Source organism: Schistocerca serialis, chromosome 9, assembly GCF_023864345.2.
Source record: "Schistocerca serialis cubense isolate TAMUIC-IGC-003099 chromosome 9, iqSchSeri2.2, whole genome shotgun sequence".
Taxonomy (NCBI): domain Eukaryota; kingdom Metazoa; phylum Arthropoda; class Insecta; order Orthoptera; family Acrididae; genus Schistocerca; species Schistocerca serialis.
Window position 1 is genome coordinate 185507794 of NC_064646.1, and position 25275 is coordinate 185533068.

The 25275-nt window shown below is 43.7% G+C and overlaps 1 long non-coding RNA gene across 1 annotated transcript in view; it reads right to left on the reverse strand.

Annotated features, from left to right (window-relative positions):
- Positions 1 to 10058: 10058 nt before the first annotated feature.
- Positions 10059 to 25275, reverse strand: part of LOC126418775 (uncharacterized) — a 145380-nt gene continuing 130163 nt past the window's right edge. The window contains exon 2 of the long non-coding RNA XR_007575894.1: positions 10059 to 10520. This is a non-coding gene — a long non-coding RNA (uncharacterized LOC126418775). The remainder of the gene's footprint in view (positions 10521 to 25275) is intronic.

Below are 25275 nucleotides of genomic sequence, written 5' to 3' on the forward strand. Positions count from 1 at the left end.
CTATGAACGTTAGTGTGGAAAGTCTTTCATTAACTTATTAAGAACTTGTTATTGAGTTTAATACCTTTTTGTTTGCGATGAAACCTGTTCCAAACGGGGGTAGTTTACCGTAACTGTTTTTTCTGGTTTTTCCTTAAATATCCAGAATCCTTCTGAATCGAAAGAATGCTGATCAGCAAATCTTGTTTCTTTTAGTGCTGTTTACATTCCGTTTATTTCATTAGAAAGTTTTTCAGCACCTCCGTTTTCTTCGGCTAATCTATTACGATACCGATTTTCATTGAACACAGGTTTATCATATATTTCTGAGAACAGAAAAGTAAAGAAAATAAACGATGGAGGATTAGGCTTTAATGTTTCGTGGAGACGGAGCATATGCTCGGATTATCCAAAGGCACCGTCTCGGCATTTGCGATTCGGGAAACCCACTGAAAAACTAAAACAGGAATAGCAGGCGGGCATTTTAATGGCTTAATCATTGCATCACCTAATTCTGTCAGAAACTATGAACGTTAGTGTGGAAAGTCTTTCATTAACTTATTAAGAACTTGTTATTGAGTTTAATACCTTTTTGTTTGCGATGAAACCTGTTCCAAACGGGGGTAGTTTACCGTAACTGTTTTTTCTGGTTTTTCCTTAAATATCCAGAATCCTTCTGAATCGAAAGAATGCTGATCAGCAAATCTTGTTTCTTTTAGTGCTGTTTACATTCCGTTTATTTCATTAGAAAGTTTTTCAGCACCTCCGTTTTCTTCGGCTAATCTATTACGATACCGATTTTCATTGAACACAGGTTTATCATATATTTCTGAGAACAGAAAAGTAAAGAAAATAAACGATGGAGGATTAGGCTTTAATGTTTCGTGGAGACGGAGCATATGCTCGGATTATCCAAAGGCACCGTCTCGGCATTTGCGATTCGGGAAACCCACTGAAAAACTAAAACAGGAATAGCAGGCGGGCATTTTAAGGGCTTAATCATTGCATCACCTAATTCTGTCAGAAACTATTAACGTTAGTGTGGAAAGTCTTTCATTAACTTATTAAGAACTTGTTATTGAGTTTAATACCTTTTTGTTTGCGATGAAACCTGTTCCAAACGGGGGTAGTTTACCGTAACTGTTTTTTCTGGTTTTTCCTTAAATATCCAGAATCCTTCTGAATCGAAAGAATGCTGATCAGCAAATCTTGTTTCTTTCAGTGCTGTTTACATTCCGTTTATTTCATTGGAAAGTTTTTCAGCACCCCCGTTTTCTTAGGCTAATCTATTACGATACCGATTTTCATTGAACACAGGTTTATCATATATTTCTGAGAACAGAAAAGTAAAGAAAATAAACGATGGAGGATTAGGCTTTAATGTTTCGTGGAGACGGAGCATATGCTCGGATTATCCAAAGGCACCGTCTCGGCATTTGCGATTCGGGAAACCCACTGAAAAACTAAAACAGGAATAGCAGGCGGGCATTTTAATGGCTTAATCATTGCATCACCTAATTCTGTCACAAACTATCTCCTAATAGTTTGCATACAACATGTCAGTGTACGGAATTAATCCTTCACTCAGCAGTACTGTAGTGTGTTCTTTCTACTGGGAGTGCTATTTCCGCAAGGTATGCAGCAGAAATTCTGTGGAGTTTGGATGGTAGCAGAGAGGCATAAGGGGGAGAACTCTGTGAGATCGGGTAGTGAGTCGTGCCTTTATAGCTCAGCGAGTACGAGCCTAGCCGGCAAAAGGTAGGGTCCCGGGTCCGAATTTCGGCAAGGAACGTACTTTTAATCTGACATGTCAGTAGCCAAACAAAATAAAGTTGGTAGACTAATACACTCCTGGAAATTGAAATAAGAACACCGTGAATTCATTGTCCCAGGAAGGGGAAACTTTATTGACACATTCCTGGGGTCAGATACATCACATGATCACACTGACAGAACCACAGGCACATAGACACAGGCAACAGAGCATGCACAATGTCGGCACTAGTACAGTGTATATCCACCTTTCGCAGCAATGCAGGCTGCTATTCTCCCATGGAGACGATCGTAGAGATGCTGGCTGTAGTCCTGTGGAACGGCTTGCCATGCCATTTCCACCTGGCGCCTCAGTTGGACCAGCGTTCGTGCTGGACGTGCAGACCGCGTGAGACGACGCTTCATCCAGTCCCAAACATGCTCAATGGGGGACAGATCCGGAGAGCTTGCAGGCCAGGGTAGTTGACTTACACATTCTAGAGCACGTTGGGTGGCACGGGATACATGCGGACGTGCATTGTCCTGTTGGAACAGCAAGTTCCCTTGCCGGTCTAGGAATGGTAGAACGATGGGTTCGATGACGGTTTGGATGTACCGTGCACTATTCAGTGTCCCCTCGACGATCACCAGTGGTGTACGGCCAGTGTAGGAGATCGCTCCCCACACCATGATGCCGGGTGTTGGCCCTGTGTGCCTCGGTCGTATGCAGTCCTGATTGTGGCGCTCACCTGCACGGCGCCAAACACGCATACGACCATCATTGGCACCAAGGCAGAAGCGACTCTCATCGCTGAAGACGACACGTCTCCATTCGTCCCTCCATTCACGCCTGTCGCGACACCACTGAAGGCGGGCTGCACGATGTTGGGGCGTGAGCGGAAGACGGCCTAACGGTGTGCGGGACCGTAGCCCAGCTTCATGGAGACGGTTGCGAATGGTCCTCGCCGATACCCCAGGAGCAACAGTGTCCCTAATTTGCTGGGAAGTGGCGGTGCGGTCCCCTACGGCACTGCGTAGGATCCTACGGTCTTGGCGTGCATCCGTGCGTCGCTGCGGTCCGGTCCCAGGTCGACGGGCACGTGCACCTTCCGCCGACCACTGGCGACAACATCGATGTACTGTGGAGACCTCACGCCCCACGTGTTGAGCAATTCGGCGGTACGTCCACCCGGCCTCCCGCATGCCCACTATACGCCCTCGCTCAAAGTCCGTCAACTGCACATACGGTTCACGACCACGCTGTCGCGGCATGCTACCAGTGTTAAAGACTGCGATGGAGGTCCGTATGCCACGGCAAACTGGCTGACACTGACGGCGGCGGTGCACAAATGCTGCGCAGCTAGCGCCATTCGACGGTCAACACTGCGGTTCCTGGTGTGTCCGCTGTGCCGTGCGTGTGATCATTGCTTGTACAGCCCTCTCGCAGTGTCCGGAGCAAGTATGGTGGATCTGACACACCGGTGTCAATGTGTTCTTTTTTCCATTTCCAGGAGTGTAGTATAGTCAATACTATGATAACAACGGAAGGTTTGTAACCGTGATCAGGAACTTGTTCACTTCTCAGAAAACCTCCCGGTTGATGTCAGTTTCTTAGTCACCTTGAATTAGAATGCAGTAATGATTTTTGTACGCATGTTCTATTATTACCATGATGGAAGGCGGTTGTTTGTTTGTTGCGGAAACGATACAAAAAAAGCTCGACTGTTCTTGAAATTAGGAAGCCTCGTATTTGCCAATAAAGTTAAGCGCTGAAGTAAATTATGGGTGATACCTTCGACAGCCTCATATTTTGTACTTACTGATTTGGCTCATGAATTCCACCAAATATGCTAGTTGCGACAATGTCAGCGCAGAAAATCATTGTGCTTTTCGTAGCTAAAAAAAGGGAACCAATTCAACTTGGAACCGGATCGTTTGTGAAGCCTTGTTTAGTGAAGCGTTTTCGCTCCTAGCAGCGTACAGTATCACGAAATTCAGTTTTCAGCATTAATTAGAATACACTTTATAGGAAGAATGAAGCCGATTCATCTCCAGCGTATTCGTCACCACCCCCTTCATCGGTACCGCGTTAAACTATAACCTGTCTTCCTCTGCCGGCCCGGGTGGCCGAGCGGTTCTAGGCGCTACAGTCTGGAACCGCGCGACCGCTACGGTCGCAGGTTCGAATCCTGCCTCGGGCATGGCTGTGTGTGATGTCCTTAGGTTAGTTAGGTTTAAGTAGTTCTAAGTTCTAGGGGACTGATGGCCTCATAAGTTAAGTCCCATTGTGCTCAGAGCCATTTGAACCATTTTTCTGTCTTCCTTTTCTTACTAATAAAACATGCCAGCACTGTAAGTGGCAAATAAGGGAAAAAACTGCGAAGGCCTATAAGTGCTAGAGTAACAAGTATGCAGGCATAAAAGGATTGGGCAGAGGGGCAGGGCGATATCAAAGAAGTAGAGACGCCATTAACTTTAAAAATGTTTCTATTTATTCATTGTATTATTTAATTACATGTTTGTCTGAACCGCTAACAGTTTACTAATTTCTGCCTTCGGGCTGCGAACCATCTTCAAAAGGGCGTAAAATAGATCGATAGAAGGTATTTCGGCATCTTTTTTTATTAAGAATCTAGATTTTTCTCTTTCCCCTTTCTCGTCATTCCTCCTCTTTTATAAGAAGAAATGCAATAAATTTTTACCTTTTCTGAGTACATTCCTTAGGATACCATTCGTAACAGGTAGAGGTTCCAGTTGATCTTAACATCACCTGCATCAGCTACTCATCTGCCTCGTCTGCTACGTGAGAGGTTACATGTAAATGGCCAGAAATAAATAAATGTTGCTGCGCGGTCTAACGGCAAATGTGTCACCGTGCATTCTTTGTCCAGGAAATACTCGACGAGAATTGTATACAAAAACCCAGCGGTGAGTGCAAAAGCAGCGCGATCTGTGTCCCGCAGGGGCCCGTTAATGGATTCCTGAAAGCGACGGCATAACCAGATAAACAGAATGCGAAGCGTTTGCGGCCGCCCGTCGCGCCGATGCGACTGCGACTGCTGCTATTGGAATCGCGTTTGTCCGCAATATTCGGATATAATGGTAATGATAGGGTGCGCAAATATTGGCTCCAAACTAGCAATTCCGTGCCCACGCCCTCTAAACATCCACTCCTTTGTGAGAGCAAACGAAATTTAAACGCCATTAACGTCCCCAAACAAGCCGCTAGGATTGAAGCGCGGCAAAACAAGGCAGTGTTTTTTTTGTCTCGCCTCGGCTCGCGCTGCGGGAGATGTTTGTGATCGTCGCTGGGCAAAATGGGTGCCCGACCGAAGCGCTGGAGTAAGCGCGAGGCGGGCTCCAGCTCTTGACTGCCCTAGCTCATTTCATCCGGTACAAGGGGACAGTTTTGAAATTTTGTGCTTCTTGTGCGATCCTAAGTGAAAACTGGACATCTGGATTAGATAAACTCTCAGGTAATTAATGAGAAACCAGGTTAATCTGTTCTCCCTGTTACGTAGGACACACGAGATGGGCGAAATTCCCCGAACTTCAAGAACAACGTGTTAATAACGATACCAAAGGAGACAGCTGTATTACCGCAGCAACACTATCGTAATCTATGATTGCAAATTGATCTACAGGACTGGTTCCCAACGTTTCTGAGTCTGTTATCCCCGAATGTAATCAGATGTCAGATGGTCACCCCCCCCCCCCCCCCCCGCTCCACCCCTTTCCAAATTAATCATCATCAGCACCAAAATAAATTTTGTAATGAAAAAGAATTTTCTTTAGTCACTTTCAATTTTCAAATGACAACTGACGGAAGGTAAATAATATTTGGGTCGTGTCCCACATAAAACCTCAAATACCAGTTAATCATCTCTGGTCGAATTCTTGTGAGGTGGCAATACTGTCTCGAAAGTTGGCTACACTGCATTTCATCGGATGTTGAGTACAACTCTGTTTGTGCTTCCGCTGTTGTGAAGAAGCTCGTATTGTTGTGTTGTTACAGAAATGGAGCACTTTGCATTAGAACGGCGAACTGACATTGCAGAGTGTTCAATGAACCACCTTTAAGCTGCTTCTCTAACGTTCTTTTCTGGAACATCACACAAGAAAAAGGAAGCCTTAAATCTTTTCTTGCGTGCTTTGATTCCTCTTATTGTATTATAATGAGTATTCGACGCGCAGGTCGCGTAAGTGGCGTCAACTCGAAAGACCTGCACCAGGCGAACGGTCTACCCGACGGGAGGCCCTAGCCACACGACATTTCATTTTTTCATAATGAGTATTTCTCCCTGTGCGGGTGAACGGCAACAAAATATTTCGTACTCTGAGAAGAACGTTGATGACTGACATTTCGTGTGTAGATCCTGCCGCAAAGAGAAAGGCCTTTGTTGTAACGATTTCCATCCCAATTCTCGTATCCTATTTGTGGCACTTTGTCCCCGATTTTGCGATAACACTAAACGAGCTGCCCTCTTTTGGACTTTTTCGATGTTCTCCGTCAGTCCTGTCTGGTAAGGATCCAATACCGCGCGCAGTACCACAGAATAGGTTTTTTATTTCTTATTTATTTATTTATTCTTGAGCCTTAGCATTTTCTAAACGTTCTGGCAATAAATCACACATTATCTGTGTGATCGTTCCTATTTAATTATTCGTAATTGTAATCCCAAAGGGTTTAGTTGAACTTGTAGCCTCTAGATTTGTGTGATTCATTGTGCAACCGAAATTTTGCGGATTCCTTTTAGTACATAGTGGATGAATTCATATTTTTCCTTATTTAAAGTCAACAGTCACTTTTCGCTCCAAACAGATATGCTGTCTAAATTATTTAGGAATTGCTTTTGATCTTCTGGTGGCTGCTCATATGCTCCTAAATCATTTATGTAGATCAGGAACAGCTGAGGGTCTATAACGCTTCCTTGGGGAACACAAATTTTACTTTTAATTTAGTCGACAACTTTTCATCAATTGCTATGAACTGTGACCTTTCCGACAGGAACTCATGGAACCAGCCGCGCAACTGAGACGATATTCCACAGACACGTAGTTCGATTAGAAGTCGATTGTGAGGAACGGTGTCAAAAGGCTTCGGAAATAAATATGTAATCAGTTTGACATCCCCTGTCGATAGCACTGCTTACTTCGTAATAATAAACAGATAGTTGTGTTTCACAAGAACGATATTTTCTGAATCCGTGTTGGCTATTTGTCATTAAATCATTTTCTTCGATGTAAATTATTGTGTTTGAACATAGTATATGTTAATTCAACTGTAAATCGACATTAGTGATATGGGTCTGTAATTCGGCGGATTACTCCCATTAAGATGTTTTTCCTCACTGTAACTGTCTGCCTTAAATAGAAGTGAAGCGTGAATAGTAAACAGTTCAGAGAGAAGAAGAATGAATACGAGCTAGCGGTATTGAAAGGAATGCTGCGGATTAGATGGGTAGATTGGACAAAGGATGAATAAACCTTATGAGACTTCCACCCAGGATCCTACCTACATTACTGGATGGAGCAACGCAGAAAGAAAGAAACACGAAAGACAGATCGTCACGCGATTCTTTAACATTTTTATCTTTTTGTTTCATGGACAACCCCAACTCAGTACCTTGTGATTCATATCCATTTTCTCGGAACATGTACTTTAGATTCTTCATTCCGGAATTCAGGTGGTACCCTTCAGAAACAATTGTATATGTATTTAAATGCTAATGTATTTAAAACAGTTTTTTTTCTGGACAGGGTGATCAAAACAATGCACACTGAGAGCTCACGGTGTACACAGTGGCCGAGCTGCCCATCAAATGTTCGTTCAACCAAAAAAATCTAGAAATAGCAGCTTTCCTTCTCTCTTGTGCGTGTACAGTGAACCAGATATTTGGATAGAAGTTAATCATATGATCTATGAACTGCTACACCATTACACATCATCGGCCTCTCGGTAAAATTAAGCTGGGCGAAATGAAGCCAGATTTCCTCAAAATACTCCATTAATATGATCACCTCTGCAGGAGGCAACGGATAACCCTTAGATATTCCATCTATGTGCTATGAATGGGCACTGCGACAGTAGCCGCGACAGCCAGTTGTTCAGGACGAAGAGGATTGGCGAATTCGTCAACAGCTTGAGATGAGTCCTAGATTTGACTATGAGCGCCAAGTGAGCTTACCTACCGTTTTTATAGAACTGGCTTATTCCATTGTTGTTTGCGGGGTTGGGGGGGGGGGGGGGTGGTGGTGGTATTGTCACTGTAATAATATGATATTTTCTGTTGTAAGTACACAAATAAATTTCCCTTCATATATACGTTTTCCATTGTGGCACTTCCAGAGAAATCTGACTTCATCATTGTACAGAGACTGATTGCGACGTTCAGAGCGTTGCTCTTAGATCTGAAGCCAAATTCAAGTGCACAGTACTAACGTCTATTTACAGTTCCACATTTTAAAGCTGTAGCGTACAAGAAAAAGGGACAGCATGATAGTACATGTGTTATTGTGTCAGGCAACAACTTGTACGATGCTAGAGGAAGCTAGGGGGTAAAAAATAGTAAAACCTGTCGGAAGCCTGATGAAAAAAAAGGCTTGACATTACTGTGCGACGTGGTGTAACGCTAAAACATAGGACCATTATTGTGAGTCAAACTTCGTGAAAGATCTCGTCCCAACGGAAAACACAATTGTTTTAATGATTGCCACACCAACTTACTTATAATATTCATGATACTCTATTGCCTTTTCGTGAACATTCAGAGCGGGCTGCCTCTCTCTGCACTTTCTAGATTTCCTCCGTCAATTGTATCTGATAAGAATCTCATACTGCACAGAATTACTCCAGAAGCGGGCGCTACCAAGTGATGTGGCGCAGTGGTTAGCACACTGGACTTGCATTCGGGAGGACGACGGTTCAAACCCGCGTCCGGCCATCCTGATTTAGGTTTTCCGTGATTTCTCTAAATCGCTTTAGGCAAATGCCGGCATGGTTCCTTTGAAATGGCACAGCTGACTTCCGTTCCCATCCTTCCCCAATTCGATGGGACCGATGACCTTGCTATTCGGTCCCCTCCGACAAATCAACCAACCAACCAAGAGGACGGACAGGTGTAGTGTAGGCATTCTCTATAATAGATTTTTTTTCACCTAATAAGTGTCAGCCAATAAAACGCAGTCTTTGATCCGCCTTCCAATTTTATTTGTTCGTAATTGTAATCCCTATGTATTTAGTTGAATCGACAACCGTAACTCTACGCAATTTAACGTGTAACCAAAATTTGACAGAATATTTTAGGACTCATGAAGGAGACCTCAAATTTTTCATTGTTTATGGTCAAATGCCACTTTTCGCACCATAGATGTATCTTTTTTAAGTCATTACTCGACTCTTTTGATTTTCTGATGACTACTAAACAGTAAACGAAATAATTATCTGCTAAAAATATAACAGAACTGATGTGATTGTCTCCTACATCAATTATAACCGATTAAAAATGTCAGAGGGCCTTAAATACTTCCTTGGAGAACTTAAGATATCATTTACATTTCATTATATGACTTCCCGTCACTTATTACGAACTGTTACCTTTCTGATAGGATATCAGGAATCCAGTCGCACAGTTGAAACGATACTTTATAGTCACGCGATTTGATCAGAAATCGCTTGTGAGAAACGCAATCAAAAGCCTTCTGTAAGTCTAGAAATTTGGCCTCAACTTGAGAACCTCTGACGATATCACTCAATATTTCGTGTGAATAAGGAACCAGTTGTGTTCCACACGAACCATATTTTCTGAGTCCGTGTTTGTTAAGTGTTAATAGATCTTTTTTTGAGATATCTCTTAATGATGGAACGTAGTATATATTCCAGAACCCCTACTGCAATTCGATCGCAATAATATGACTCTGTAATTCAACGGGTTAGTTCTGTTTCCTTTCTTGTGGATTGATGTGTCCTACACCCAGCCATACACATGTATGTTTTCTGTTACCCTCCGAAAGTGGTTCAGACAAATTCCAGGCTGATTCCTATGAAGAGACATACCCAATCCTCCCCCCCCCCCCCCCCCCGTCCCCCACACCCAACTGTGCTTCCTCAGTCTGACCTTGTGCTCCTTCTCCAATGACCTCTGAATCTTCCTTCCACTCTTCCTTAGAGCTCATGTTTTAAAGAGGGACAATATTTTCGCGGTAGCACAATATAATGTGTACCTCTTTCTGAAGATAAGCTGAAAAATGAAACAGTTATATTCGAAAAAAATTACAGTGTTTGCTTGTTTTTCTAATAATTTCATGGTACAAAACATGCAACTGTAACAGTTACCAAGCCAGTTTGTTGTGCATACTTTATTCGTTACATAGCTAAAATTAGTTTCATACAATCCAATTTCATATATGACTGATCGATGTCTTTCCGTCAAGGCCTCTTCTCTCTATCTCCTGCCTTATACGTATAACAGCGAATTATGAATAGGTTTTGGACTGTTCCCACTTACTGAGCTCTTATCTAGATGCTCAGGTAGCTTCTCTTACCAAATAATTACGAGGCGATCTTTCTACACTTCATCACTGTATTCAGCGATCATAGTCAGCACCAGTTTTTCACAGTTGTACCTCACACACTCTTACTCATTAGCTTGAGGCGACAATTTTTGGCAGCTTTCGCAAGCACCGACGAAGTCGATCACCGCTGCCACAGCAAATGAACCAAGGACTGCATACATCGTAATGGGACCCCAGATGAGTTCGTCCATCGAGGGCTTGATCGTCACTGCCATCTGAAACGATATGAAACGAATTTTGTCAGTGTATTAAAGAAAATTATTTTTTATCGAAACGGCTTGATACATATAAAAGCAGCAAGCTCTTAGCCAACGCTATAAACCTCTTACGGCCTATAAATCCGTAGAAGCGTAAAATCCTCCTCGGTTATCTCGGCTATCCATTCATTCATACACCATTACGAATAAATCGGTGCAGCCAGAAAGAAACTTTCACTATAGAGTGAAACAGCATGGCTGATCAGGAATCTGTCCTAAGCATTAGCCTCTACAGTGACAAATCTCTCAGGAGCTGAATCATTCTATATGCAAATGAGTTACTGCCCCGTATCTGATGGTGGAAAATTAAACTTTAGTAACATTTTTAGCACGTCATGCGCTGTACTCTGGTAAAATTCATCCAATTTTTGAAATGATATTAGTTTAGAGAGATCAGTTTTATTCTTAACCAAAACATCTAATTTTGCAGAAGTTATTGACTGCTCGTTTGGCATCTATTTGCCCTTTTCGAAAACCTCACTCAAATGGTAGAAATACACCTTGTGACTGAATCTGTATGATAAGCATTCATCAGTGGTCGGTAATAGCAGAGATTAGTGATGGGCACTGGTTGATGGATCATAAACACAAGTCAGGGATGAGGAACATTTGTGTCACATCGTTAAGAGATTTTAAAGAATATTGTAAAATTATCAGACCATTAGTTTAGAAAGTCACGGTTGAGAAATATTGAGACTAATTGTTTACAGAGGGATGGGAAAAGCGATAGAAGCCGACATCAAAAAATGGTTCAGATGGCTCTGAGCACTATGGGACTCAACTGCTGTGGTCATAAGTCCCCTAGAACTTAGAACTACTTAAACCTAACTAACCTAAAGACATCACACACATCCATGCCCGAGGCAGGATTCGAACCTGCGACCGTAACGGTCGCGCGGTTCCAGACTGGAGCGCCCAGAACCGCTCGGCCACTCAGGCTGGCCCGACATCAAGGAAGATCGGTGTTGGTTCCCGAGAAATTTGGGAACACGTGAGGCAATACTGGCATTGCGACTTTTCTTAGAAAACGTATTGAGAAAAGACAAATCTATATTCTTAGCGTTAGTAAATTTAGAGAACGTGTTCGAGAATGTTGACTGGGAATAGACCCTCAGAATTTTCTAACGTAGCTCTGATAAAATATAAGGTTGTCTCCAACTTCTACGGAAATCAAACTACAAGTAGAACGATATGAAACACAGGCAGTCACTGGAAAAGGAGTGAGACTCAGTTGTAGGCTTGCCCTGTCGTTACTCACTCTGTACATCGAGCTAGCACTAAGGAAAACCAAAGAAAAGTTTGGAAAAGGAACTAAAGCCCAAGGAAAAAAGATAAAAACTTCGACAGAATTACAATATCACGAACAAACCTTACTCGTATCTCTGTACATGATACTAGTGATCCGTCCCGGCATCGCTGGCGTAGCAAAAAGTATCTTGACCAGTCGGCATCCATCGCTTAGCGATGCAGAATATTCAGAAACAGCCTGAAAAGCTTTCAAGGATGTTGTAGAGTAGGCTATGCCGAGAAATAATTGTTAAGAAATAAATTCGATACGTTGCGCCGTTTCCGAGTTAATTAGCATTGAAGTTTGCCAATCAGGACGATGCACGCGCAAATTTATGCGACGGGCCAATTATAATTAATGCCAGTTGATCTCGTAACGTCGACAATAGGGAACGAAACCGCTAAGACTTTGGCTCAGGTTCGATCCATACTAACGTCCCATGCCCAATTTATGTATCGTTCTCTTGTTCGGTTTTAGGAAACCATTCAAAAAACACGTTTGGCGACTACGTCTCTGGCAGCTTTCCCCACAACATTATGTGTGTGATCGTTCCAGTTTAAGTTAATTGTAATCACTAAATATTTAGCTGAACTTACAGTCTTTAGGTTTGTGTAATCGTGCAACCGAAAATTAGCGCGTTTTTTTCAATATTTATGTGGACGCTTTCGTACTTTTTGTTATTGACAGTTGCCACATTTGGTACCACACAGATATTTTATGTAAATCAGTTTGCAATTGGTTTTGATTATGTTATGTTCTTACAAGACGGTAAATGACAGCATCATCTGCAAACAATCAAACAATCTGACAGGGCTGCTCAGATTGTCTCCTAAATCGTTTATGTAGACTATTTTTTACATTTACAATGACTACTGTACAATGCACTATTTAGTACGTGGCAGAGAGCCAACTTCAAGCAATTTGTCTACCGTTCCACTCTCGAACAGCGAGCGGGAAAAATGAACATTTTAATCTTTCCGTGCGAGTTCTGATTTCTCTTATTTCATTATGATGATCACTTCTCTCTAAGTAGATGGGCGGCAAAAATATATTTTCCCATGTGGAGAAGAAATTTGGTGATTAAAATCTCATGAGAATATCCTGGCACAATGAAAAACGCCTTTTTTTTAATGATTGCCACACCAACTCACGTTTAATATTCGTGACACTCCCTCTCCCTACTTCGCGGTAATAGGAAACGAGCTTCTCTCCTCTGAAATTTCTTACAGCCTTTACATATTTGCATTCGTAATTCAACCGGTAACTAGCGCAGTCTTTTTAGTTTTTATGTGAATGCTGTCAGATTTTCTGTTATTGAGAGACAGTTGCTACTTTTCGCACCATCCAGATGTCTTGTGTGTATCATTTTGTAATTGGTTTCGGTTATCTGATGCTCTCAGAAGACGCTAAATGAGAGCACCATCTACAAACATCTGAGAGGGCTGCTCAAATTTTCTCCTACACCGTTTATGTAGATGAGGAACAACAGAGGGCTTATAACATTTCATTTGGGAATACCAGGTGTTACTTCTGTTTCACTCGATGACTTTCCGTCAGTTACTATGAACTGTGACCCCTCTGGCGGGACACCACCAATCCAGTCTCCCAACGTAACCGATACTAGTTTGATTAGTTACAAGTTTGATTAGAAGTCACGAGGAACGGTGTCAGAAGCCTTCTGGGAATCTAGGAATATGGAATCGATTTGAAGTCTCCTATCGATAGCACTCATTACTTCGTGAAAATAAACAGCTAGTTGTGTTTCACCAGAGTGATGTTTTCTGAATCCTTGTTGGCTATTTGTCGAAGAACCGTTTTCGTCGTGGTACTTCAGAATGCTCGAATATAGTATATGTTCCAAACTCCTACTACAAATCGATGTTAGTGATATTGATCTGTAATTCATCGAATGATTCCTGTTTTATTTTTTGGGTACTGGTGTGACCTGTGCGTCTTTCTAGTCTTTAGGTACGGATCATTCGACGAGCGAACGGTTGTATACGATTACAAAGTATAGAGCTATCGTATCAGAATACCCTGAAAGGAACTTGACTGGTATACAATCTGGACCGGAGGCCTCGCATTTGACGTAGCTTTCGACGCTGTTCTATATCGTGCAAGCTTCTTTATTTCTGGATAACTGCTGCAAACTACATCCACTTGAATCTGTTTGCTGTAGTCAAATATTCGGCCCCCTCTACAATTTGTTACCCAACACACTACCCTCAAGTACAAAATTAACTCTCACTTGATGTCTCAGGCTGTATCCTATCAACAAGTCACCTACTTTAATGAAGTTGTGTTATTAATTTCTTTTCTCCCCAATCCGATAAAATAGTCATTCATGAGTTATCCGATCTAATGTGCAGCATTCTCCCTAAGCATCGCCCTTCAAAAGCATCGGTTCTAATTCCCTCAGAATCGCCTGATTTAATTCGACTGCATTCCATAGCCCTCGGTTTACATTTGTTGATGTTCATTATGTAATCTGTTTTCAAGAGCCTATCCATTCATCGCATTTGCAAATCAGTGAGGAGGTACATTTGTGCCAATTATTTTAGGGGATTTTGAGATGACCGATGTCTGCCGATACTGGTAATTAAGAGAGTGTACAAAATAGACTGTCAGTGAACTTGTACTTTTCACATCGTCGATGACGTCACAGCGCTTTTAATGCGGCGCAGCCTGTGGGAGGAGCCAGCGCGTGGAGCACGAAGCGGCGCCTGACCCCGCGCCTGCAGGGCGGCAGCGACGCGTGAAGACGCCGACGCCGACGCCGGCTGACTCAGCGGCGCCTGCCCCTGCTCTTCCCCTCCTCTCCCCTCCCCTCCCCGGCGCCGCTTGATGATCCGTGCGAGGCGGCGTGGCGCGGCCATCTTGTCATTAGGCGAGGCGGCGCGCACGCACGTCTCGCACGCTCACGCACCCCGATGGCCCCCCCCCCCCTCATCCCACCGCTTCCCCACACATCAGGCCGTCAGGACGCCTACCGCTGCACCGGCGTCGGCGCCGGAGACGGATTTTTCGGCCCGCCGCCGCCGGCTCCCCACCCGAGCAGACAGATGAGCGGCTCCGAATTAACAACGCCTGCCGTGCAGTCCTCGCCTCGCAGTGGACACGCACCTGTGATTCAGGGGCGCGACAAAGGCGTCAGCTCCCGTTACTCTGCGCATCGCCGGTCTCCCTTAATTGCCCCTGTACCGGGATCTCACAATAATGACTGCACCAGCACAGGCGCTATCTACACTATCTGATCAAAAATAATCCAGACACCTATTACTGGACATTAATATGGGGTGTGTCTACCCTTTATTTTTGTGGCGGCTTCAGCTCTGCTGGGGACACTTTCTGTGAGGTGTCTGAATGCTTGTGAAGAAGTGGCAGCTCATTCCTCCTCAAGAACGAAACCAACGAGTAGGTAGTGATGTCGGACGCTAGAGCCAGGTGCGAAGCTGAACGTTCCAACTCATTCCGAAGTTTTTCCACTGGGTTCAGTTGAATATCATGGGAAGACCAACGCATGTCATGATTCAAATGGCTCTGAGCACTATGGGATTTTAACTTCTGAGGTCATCAGTCCCCTAGAACGTAGAATTACTTAAACCTAACTAACCTAAGGACATCACACACATCCATGCCCGAGGCACGATTCGAACCTGCGGTCGCGCGGTTCCAGACTAGCGCCTAGAACCGCTCGGCCACTCCGGCCGGCCGCATGACGTGCTGCTATATGACAGGGTGCATCGTCACGGTGATACAAACAATCATTGTATCTGAACTTTGATCTACTGCCCGCGGTACGCAATGCTGTAAAATAAACTATGTAATCAAAAGTATCCGGACGCCTGGCTAAAAATGACTTACAAGTTCGTGGCGCCCTCCATCGACAATGCTGGCATACATTGAATCAGGTGCTAAAAGTTTTCTTGGGGAATGCCAGCCCATTCTTCAAGGAGTGCTGCACTGAGGAGACGTACCGATGTCGGTCGGCGAGGCCTGGCACGAAGTCGGCGTTCCAAAACATCCCAAAGCTGAGGACTCCGTGCAGGCCAGTCCATTACAGGGATGTTATTGTCGTGTAACCACACCGCCACAGGCCGTGTATTATGAACAAGGTACTCAATCGTGTTCAAAGATGTAGTCGCCATCCCCGAATTGCTCTTCAACAGTGACAAGCAGGGATGCAAGCCCTCTCCATGAAAAACACGACCACGCCATAACACCTCCAACTCCGAATTTTGCTCTTGGGCCGGCTTGTGTGGCCGAGCGGTTCTAGTCGCTTCAATATGGAACCGCGCGACCGCTACGGTCACAGGTTCGAATCCTGCCTCGTGCATCGATGTGTGTGATGTCCTTAGGTTAGTTAGTGGTGATCCGATGGCAGGGTGTGGGTAGGGCGAATGCCCGAGGAACGTCATCTGCCAGCATGTAGTGCCAACAGCTAAAAAAAAAAAAAAAAAAAAAAAAAAAAAAAAAAAAAAAAAAAAAAAAAAAAAAGGCTCTGAACTCTATGGGACTTAACAACTGAGGTCATCAGCCCCCTAGAACTTAGAATTACTTAAACCTAATTAACCTAAGGACATCACACACATCCATGCCCGAGGCAGGATTCGAACCTGCGACCGTAGCGGTAGCGCGGTTCCAGAATGTAGCGCCAAGAGCCGCTCGGCCACTCCGGCCAGCGGTCGCAGGTTCGGATCCTGCCTGGGGCATGGATGTGTGTGATGTCCTTAGGCTAGTTAGGTTTAAGTAGTTCTAAGTTCTAGGGGACTGATGATCTCAGAAGTTAAGTCCCATAGTGCTCAGCCATTTGTTATAAACCGAAACTGGAAGTAATACAGGAGTGTTCAAAAAGAAGGAACAGATTTCAAACATTTATTGCTTCCAAACCACAAAAGATTGAAACGCAGTTCCAATGTTCCTGGAAAAGAGAATATTTCAAATTTTTATGCACTCAGTGCGAGCATCATGTATTACACGGAAGTTAATATGAAAATGTGGCTCATTTCCTGCCACACACCAAGCAGCTGGTCTGTTGTTACTGAATTCACAGCTTCTGCAATGCCATTTCCGAGATTTTCAAGAGTGTCAGGCATAGTGGTGATAAGGGGACATATGAAATACGGCTTGGAGGTTGAGCTCCTGCAAAAGGAATAGCTTCTTCCAGATGCTCCTTCACGTCTTTACTGAGAAAATGCAACGGTAAATAATGAAGGATGCGAATCTGTTTCCTGCCAGCACAGGATAAAGGAAGCTGCTTTCGTTTCATTTTTAGTTTTATTTCAATTAATAATCAATAAAGAAACAGAAAACATGTTATAACGTCTTCAACTTTTGTAGTCCTGCCGACCTCGGTTGCGTATAATAACAGGGTATGTCGATAATTTTACTTTGTGACTGTCTGAAAACAAAATTTCAAATTCCGATTATAAGATGAAGCATAGCACTAACAAAGGAAGTAAAATACAACAAAAAATGGTTCAAATGGCTCTCAGCACTATGAGACTTAACATCTGAGGTCATCAGTCCCCTAGAACTTAGAACTACTTAAACCTAACTAACCTAAGAACATCACACACATCCATGCCCTAGGCAAGATTCGAACCTGGGACCGTAGCAGTCGCGCGGTTCCGGACTGAAGTGCCTAGAACCGCTCGGCCACCGCGGCCGGTAAAAGTACAACATATAGGTCAATATCCACTAAATCCGCAAGCACAACCTTGTATTATTACTACATCACAGAAAAGCAAAATTCCAAAACTGTTTACAACCTAAATGTACAACACCTTAAGTGTCAACTAAACAGTATGAACAAAAATATGTACACATTCCAGGCCGCTGATGATGTTTTGCAAAGAATAAAGATGAAAAGCGTGTGACACAAAAACTGTGTCTCATTCAGTTGTAATTAAGCGGTGGTCACTAAGCAAAAATTATCAACATACAGTAACAGAAAACATGTCGCATTAGTTGGAAGTGCTGTCGGTTTTTCGTTGAATATTTTGTATCTTGTGAATGAAATAACATAGGAAGAACGATAAGGAAATGAAATTCATCGATGGAAGAAGATGATTTCATCCTCAGGCAAGATGTTGCCCTCCTCACTTCTCTAAGCGTTTAAGACGTTACCTGAATGACACCATTCCAGGACACTGGATTGCAAGAGGAGGATCAGAAGATGAACTTCATTTCCGGTGGCGTCCCATATCTCGGACATCACACCTTATGACTTGTGGCTTGTTACGTAACAGTCCGCGTTTTTATCCCCCTGTGACTGACACTCTTTAAAGTCTCCGATATCGCATTGTTGAAGCTGTGACTTCGATAACGACAGACCAGTTGTTTCGTGTGTGACACGAAATGAGCCACCGTTATGATATTTCTCGTTTAACACATGGTTCTCACACTGAATGCATAAAATTTGGAACTTTCCTCTTACCAGGAACGTTACACTTGTGTTTCTAGCTTTTGTTGCTTGGAAGAAATAAATGTTTGAAATCTGCCCCATCATTTTGAACAGCCCTATAGAGAACACACAGACAGCTGCGTATCACATATTCCTCAATCAGTTCGAATCATGTCATCCATATTATTTCATAAACGGTTCATCATATCAAAATGAGGTTTTAAAAAATCGATTTTACGCGAAGAGTTTGAGTAGTTCACTACGTTGGTAAATAACTGAGAAGGTAAGGTTAAATGGGATATCGCTGCGTCACTCCTAGGTTAGTTCAGTACTTGTGCTGATTTCTAGTACATTATCTCAGTACAGTGTTTGAGTAACTTTCAAAAGTGTGACCGAATTCGTCTGGTTGCTAATATCTCCAAGACTTGGTTTTCATGAATAACGCAATTTCTTGCCTCTTAATAACACAGTTTCTTCAGTTTCTCTGTTGATACAAATGTTAAACATTATGTACATTACACATGATCTCGTACGTTACCACTTGTTGCAAGTATTGTTGCAATACCTTGAACCTCGGTGAATCATTAGAAGTGTTTCGTTTAAATGTCAGGCGTTTGAGATTTTCCATGGAGCATCTAACTCCACGGAAACAGGCCACAAAGAAAGAGAAAAGTATTTGCTAGGCAATCAAACTAAACGGGCGAGGAAGCAGAAAAGAGCTCTTTCTTCAGCAGAATAACTTCGAAGTAGAGAACAGTAAATTACCGTCAAGTTAGTCACAATGACGCATGCTGATATCTGAGTAGCAGTACATGTCAGAAACGAACCGTAAAGAGCCCACTGCTGACCTGTCACAGAGGCAAAAGATATTATCGCAGAACGTGGAAACAGAAGTTGGAAGTATATTCTTAGAAAACAGGTTAATTCTAAGTGGTTAATTCTAATGTCCTCCCTTAAAGTAAACCACAGGAGGTAACATGGTGTGGTTAACGTAAAATGAATAACGTATCTGATCATTTGAGCGTCACTGGTTACGGTACCAAAAAAAATTGAGCTTTTGTGGAAAATAATGATGTCCGACGTGCTGTAATAGAAAAAAAGGATCGCACACTGCTATGGAGGTGGAGCTGGAAGCAAGTCTATAAAACGGCTGCTTCTACCGACCAGAAACAATAAAAATGTGAGTAACATAAGCCATCCTCATAAACATTAATGCCCGATCCCAAATTAGTTTGAAAGGAGCAGAAATTTCTCTGGTGAGAAGTAATTATTTCTGGAAGCGTTTAATGGCCTACATCGCTTGTAATAGACCTTTACCACTTTTACATCCTTAAATAAAAGTGCCATGCCAGTAAAATCATAGCGTATCTCCCGCACGCGATGCAGGTCCTCGTGGGTGGTAAAGAAGACTTCACAATAAATTACGAGACTGTGGTCGAATTCCACAGAAGGCAGCGGTTTGGCTCCCAACGCTCGTGCATCATCCTCCCTTACGTAATGAGGCGGGCAGTTTGCGAGGAACGCCGCAACCAGCCCCTTGCTACCGATTACCCACAGTCTCTGTGTTCTGCAGCCGCTGAGAGACAGCCGGCCTGATGTGGGATTTAGATTTGCAGGCTTGAAGACAAGGATTATTTAACTAATGGTGACGATACTGAAATTACATTTTTCGTTGAGTCCCTTGACACGTATGAAATTCCACCACCCTTTTTTAAATACAATTTATGTTCCGTCGCTGCTGATTTTTTTGAGCGAGCTTTAAAATAAAAAGAATGCGCTTGTTGATTTTTCCGCTGAGTTCTTTTGTACCATTTTCTACATTATACACTGGTCGACTGTTGCTACGTAACAGAGTCATTGTTGGGAAGGAGTAATCACAGGCAACGATGGACGACACGAATCGCAGGTATGTACGTAATAGAGATGGAGTGGTATAGTTCTAACGAAAAGTAGTATAGATTTCATTAAATGGGAAAACTGGATAACAGACATTAATATTGTTTAATACAAGTCAGATCCGCAGATAAAGGTCTGTATTGGATTGTCAGTAAGGAATATCCCCTCCTCAGGTAGTAATGCACATTTTGCACCTGTTATTCATTCTGACAGTTGAAGAGTAGAGAAGTCCGTGGTGGCTATTTTCCCACCCCTCTCTCAAGGTGGTTTTCAGTTCTGCCCTGTCCGCCCCCGGTAGCTGAATGGTCAGCGTCACGGTTTGTCAATCCTCTGAGCCCGGGTTCGATTCTCGGCTAGATCGGGCAATTTTCTCGGCCAAGGGACTGGGTGTTGTGCTGTCCTCATCATCATCCTTTCATCCTCATCGGCTGCAGGTAGCCGAAGTGGCGTCACATTGAAAGACCGGCGCCCAGAGAACGGTCTGCCTGACGGGGTGCCCTAGCCATACGATAACATAAAAAATAAAAGTTCTGCCCTGTTCGGGAAAGGGGTGTTCTTTGAGAAACACGTCTGCCAAGAGCATCCCAGACATGCTCTTTAGAGTCCATGTCCGAGAAGTACGCAGGCCATACCATACGTTCAGTATCTTCACTTTCTAATGTGTCTGATACCTCAGAGGTCCTCTGTGGTCTGGTATTGCCGTCCACAAACAGAAATTCAAGACCTATCGCACCCCTAAACAGACGGACATAATCCTGAATAATACCTACCGGACCCATAAACATGTTGTGCTGTGACGGTACCTCGCGCAACGATATGCAGTGGTATTTTGCCATTGTACAAAAACCTGCCCACATCATAGTATCTAGGCCATACCGATGACATTCGTGAACATCCTATGATGTGTAAGGCGTTCCCCTCTCTCTCCCACTAACTGGTGGCCAAAATCACTTGCCGAAGCGGGATTCGTTGGAGGACATCACTCTGGACCACTATTGCCGACCCCAACCAACATGCTGCCTCCACCAACAAACTCTTTCTCGACGTTGACGTTGCTGAAGTGCGAAGCATTTAACAGAATTTAGAGCATACAAACCAGCCTAATTTAATCGCGGCGATATGGTTCTGGCAGAGACACGTGTACCAGTAACGTTTACAAGGTCTGTAGCGATCTGCCTTGGAGTGGCATGTCTGTTCCTTTTCGCCATTAGGACTACGAGTCGGTCAGCTTTCACACAGCGATTCGACCTTCAGAGGCCTTTTCCAATCGCGTTACACGCACCAGTTACTGTGGCACCCTGACTGAGCTCCAGCCGTCCAGCAGCTCATCCACGATTGTAAGCACTCAAATGATTCTGGCGGGCATGCCACCGTACCACGAAATGTCTCACTAATCGGTTCCACAACAACGTTCGTCAGCAATGTACTGCATGAACTGTCGAACACGCACAGAGTGTTCGTGCAAAGGCTTCGTCGCAGTTAACACGTCCCGCCATCGGTATTTCCTTTACTATCACTGGTCGGGGATCGCGTAGCAATTTTGGGTTTTCGGTAGCAATTGGCAGTTGTTTCTTAGGAATTGTCAGTTGTTCCTTAGCAATTGTCTGGCAGTGTTCCATAGCCGTGATATGCACATTACTGTTATTACCGTCACTATTTGCTATGATAGTATGGTGAAAATTTTCATTACAGCTGTAACCAATGACTACATGTACAATTCTTTCAAATCATTCGTTTTTTCGTAAGACGGGTAGCGGGAAACAAGTGCTCCCTTTTCACAACGAATGAACGCTCTGCAGCTAAATACAGGACTGTCCATTGATAGTGACCGGTCCAAATATCTCACGAAATAATCGTCATACGAAAAAACTACAAAGAACGAAACTCGTATAGCTTGAAGGGGGAAACCAGATGGCGTAGTGGTTGGCCCGCTAGATGTCACTGCCATAGGTCAAACGGATATCAACTACGTTTATTTTTTTAGAATAGGAACCCACATTTTTTATTACATATTCGTGTAGTACGTAAAGAAATATGAATGTTTTAGTTCTTTCGCTTTGTGATAGATGGCGCTGCAGTAGTCACAAACGTATAATTACGTGGTATCACGTAACATTCTGCCAGTGTGGACGGTATTTGCTTCGTGATACATTACCCGTGTTAAAATGGACCGTTTACCAATTGTGGAAAAGGTCGATATCATGTTGATGTATGGCTATTGTGATCAAAATGCCCAATGGGCGTGTGCTATGTATGCTGCTCGGTTTCCTGGACAACATCATCCAAGTTTCTGGACCGTTCGCCGGGTAGTTACGTTATTTAAGGAAACAGGAAGTGTTCAACCACATGTGAAACGTCAACCACGACCTGCAACAAATGATGATGCCCAAGTAGGTGTTTTAGCTGCCGTCGCGGCTAATCCGCAGATCAGTAGCAGACAAACTGCTCGAGAATCGGGAATCTCAAAAACGTCGGTGTTGAGAATGCTACATCAACACCGATTGCACTCGTACCATATTTCTATGCACCAGGAATTGCAAGGCGACGGCTTTGAACGTCGTGTACAGTTCTGTCACTGGGCACAAGAGAAATTACGGGACGATGACAGATTTTTATCACGCGTTCTATTTAGCGACGAAGCGTCATTCATCAACAGCAGTAACATAAGCCGGCATAATATGAACTATTGGGCAACGGAAAATCCACGATGTCTGCGACAAGTGAAACATCACCGACCTTGGCGGGTTAATGTATGGTGCGGCATTATGGGAAGAAGGATAATTGGCCCCCATTTTATTAATGCTGATTTCCTACGTAATGTCCTACCGATGTTACTACAACATGTTTCACTGCATGACAGAATGGCGATGTACTTCCAATATGATGGATGAATTGCTCTGACCACTATGGGACTTAATTTCTGAGGTCATCAGCCCACTAGAACTCAGAACCACTTAAACCTAACTAACCTAAGGACATCACACACATCCATGCCCGAGGCAGGATTCGAACCTGCTGTTCCAGACTGTATCGCCTAGAACCGCTCGGCCACCCCTGCCGGCCATGATGGATATCCGGCACATAGCTCGCGTGCTGTTGAAGCGGTATTGAATAGCATATTTCATGACAGGTGGATTGGTCGTCGAAGCACGATACCATGGTCCGCACTTTCACCGGATCTGACGTCCCCGGATTTCCTTCTGTGGGGAAAGTTGAAGGACACCTCCTGACAACATGCGTCAGCGCATTGTCAACGCATGTGCGAACATTACGGAAGGTGAACTACTAGCTATTGAGAGGAATGTCGTTACACGTATTGCCAAATGCATTGAGATTGACGGAGATCATTTTGAGCATTTATTGCATTAATGTGGTATTTACAGGTAATCACGCTGTAACAGTATGCGTTCTCAGAAATGATAAGTTCACAAAGGTGCATGTATCACATTGGAACACCCGAAATAAAATGTTCAAACTTACCTCCGTTCTGTTTTTTAATTTAGAAAACCTAACTGTTACCAACTGTTCGTCTAAAATTGTGAGCCATATGTTTGTGACTACTACAGCGCCATCTATCACAAAGCGGAAAAAGTGGTCCAACTAAAACATTCATATTTCTTTACGTACTACGCGAATATGTAATAAAAAATGGGAGTTCCAATTTAAAAAACGCAGTTGATATCCGTTTGACCTATGGCAGCGCCATCTAGCTGGCCAACCATAGCGCCATCTGGTTTCCCCCTTCAAACTAGACAAATTTCGTTCTTTGTAGTTTTTTCGTTTGATGCTTATTTCGTGAGGTATTTGGCCCGGTCACGATCAATGACCGAGCGAGGTGGCGCAGCGGTTAGCACACTGGACTCGCATTCGGCAGGACGACGGTTCAATCCCGTCTCCAGCCATCCTGATTTAGGTTTTCCGTGATTTCCCTAAATCGTTTCAGGCAAATGCCGGGATGGTTCCTTTGAAAGGGCACGGCCGATTTCCTTCCCAATCCTTCCCTAACCCGAGCTTGCGCTCCGTCTCTAATGACCTCGTTGTCGACGGGACGTTAAACACTAACCACCACCACCACGATCAATGGACCATCCTGTATACGCTTTTGTGAAATTCCCTGACAGATGACAACTGTGTGTCAGGCTGGGAGTCGAACACAGGCCCTTGTAGGTGACAGGCAATGTTTTTCTCCTCTGAGCTATCTAGGCGCGACTCGGGATCCGCTACCGCAGATTCAATCCTGCCGGCACCTATTCCGCTTTTCAAACTCGCCCGAAGTTTCCCAGAACATCTTTCTGGCCTAGCGATGCCGTAAGAATGAGTATCATGGAAAATGGCGCGGTACCGACCTAGGGGCTATTCTCGGAAAGAATATTTGCTATGGAGTATACACAGTTTTGGAACTTCTCAACTCATTACGACTGTGTGCCTGTGAGGTTTCGGAAGAAACGGCACGCCGATGATGTAGCTGCTGCAGTGAAGATTGTCCCTTGTGTCTGCATAGCTCAAATGGTAATATCTTTGTCCGTGAATTGCGAGAGTTCAGATTTTAGCCTGTCTGGTACTAATTTTTAATTATTCAAGAAGTTTCATAGCAGGGGGCATTCCGATGAAAAGTGAGATATCTATTCTAGAAATACTCCGTTGGCTTTGACTAAGCAACATCCCCATGTCATCCCCTCTCACAACAGTGCTCGTCCTTCAGTCTATCTGAAGAGCTTCTCAAGCATCTAAAAATTTTTGGATGTATAGACAGAACTGGCACTATAAAAGTGGGGTGTGAGTCGTGTGTGAATAGCTCAAATGGTTCGTTGTTTTATCTTCAGTTCTACTCCCAGAACTTCTTAGTACGGTCTCATGGATTCCTACAAATATTTTCTTTCCTCACTTCCTCAGTTCCTGCCACTCTTTAACCAACATACACTTTGAACCACAAAGTCTTTCCAACACGAAAACTGAAAGGTTTGTATTATGACCATCTAACTGTTACGTCAAACCTCTTAACCTTAACCGTAGCCCATCCAGCTGATGACCACTTGGCGTCTAATGACTAAAATTGGTCGTAGTCACGCATCTTCTTGCAGCTGTGACTGAAACAAATAACTCATTATTTTAAAGAGCACTCT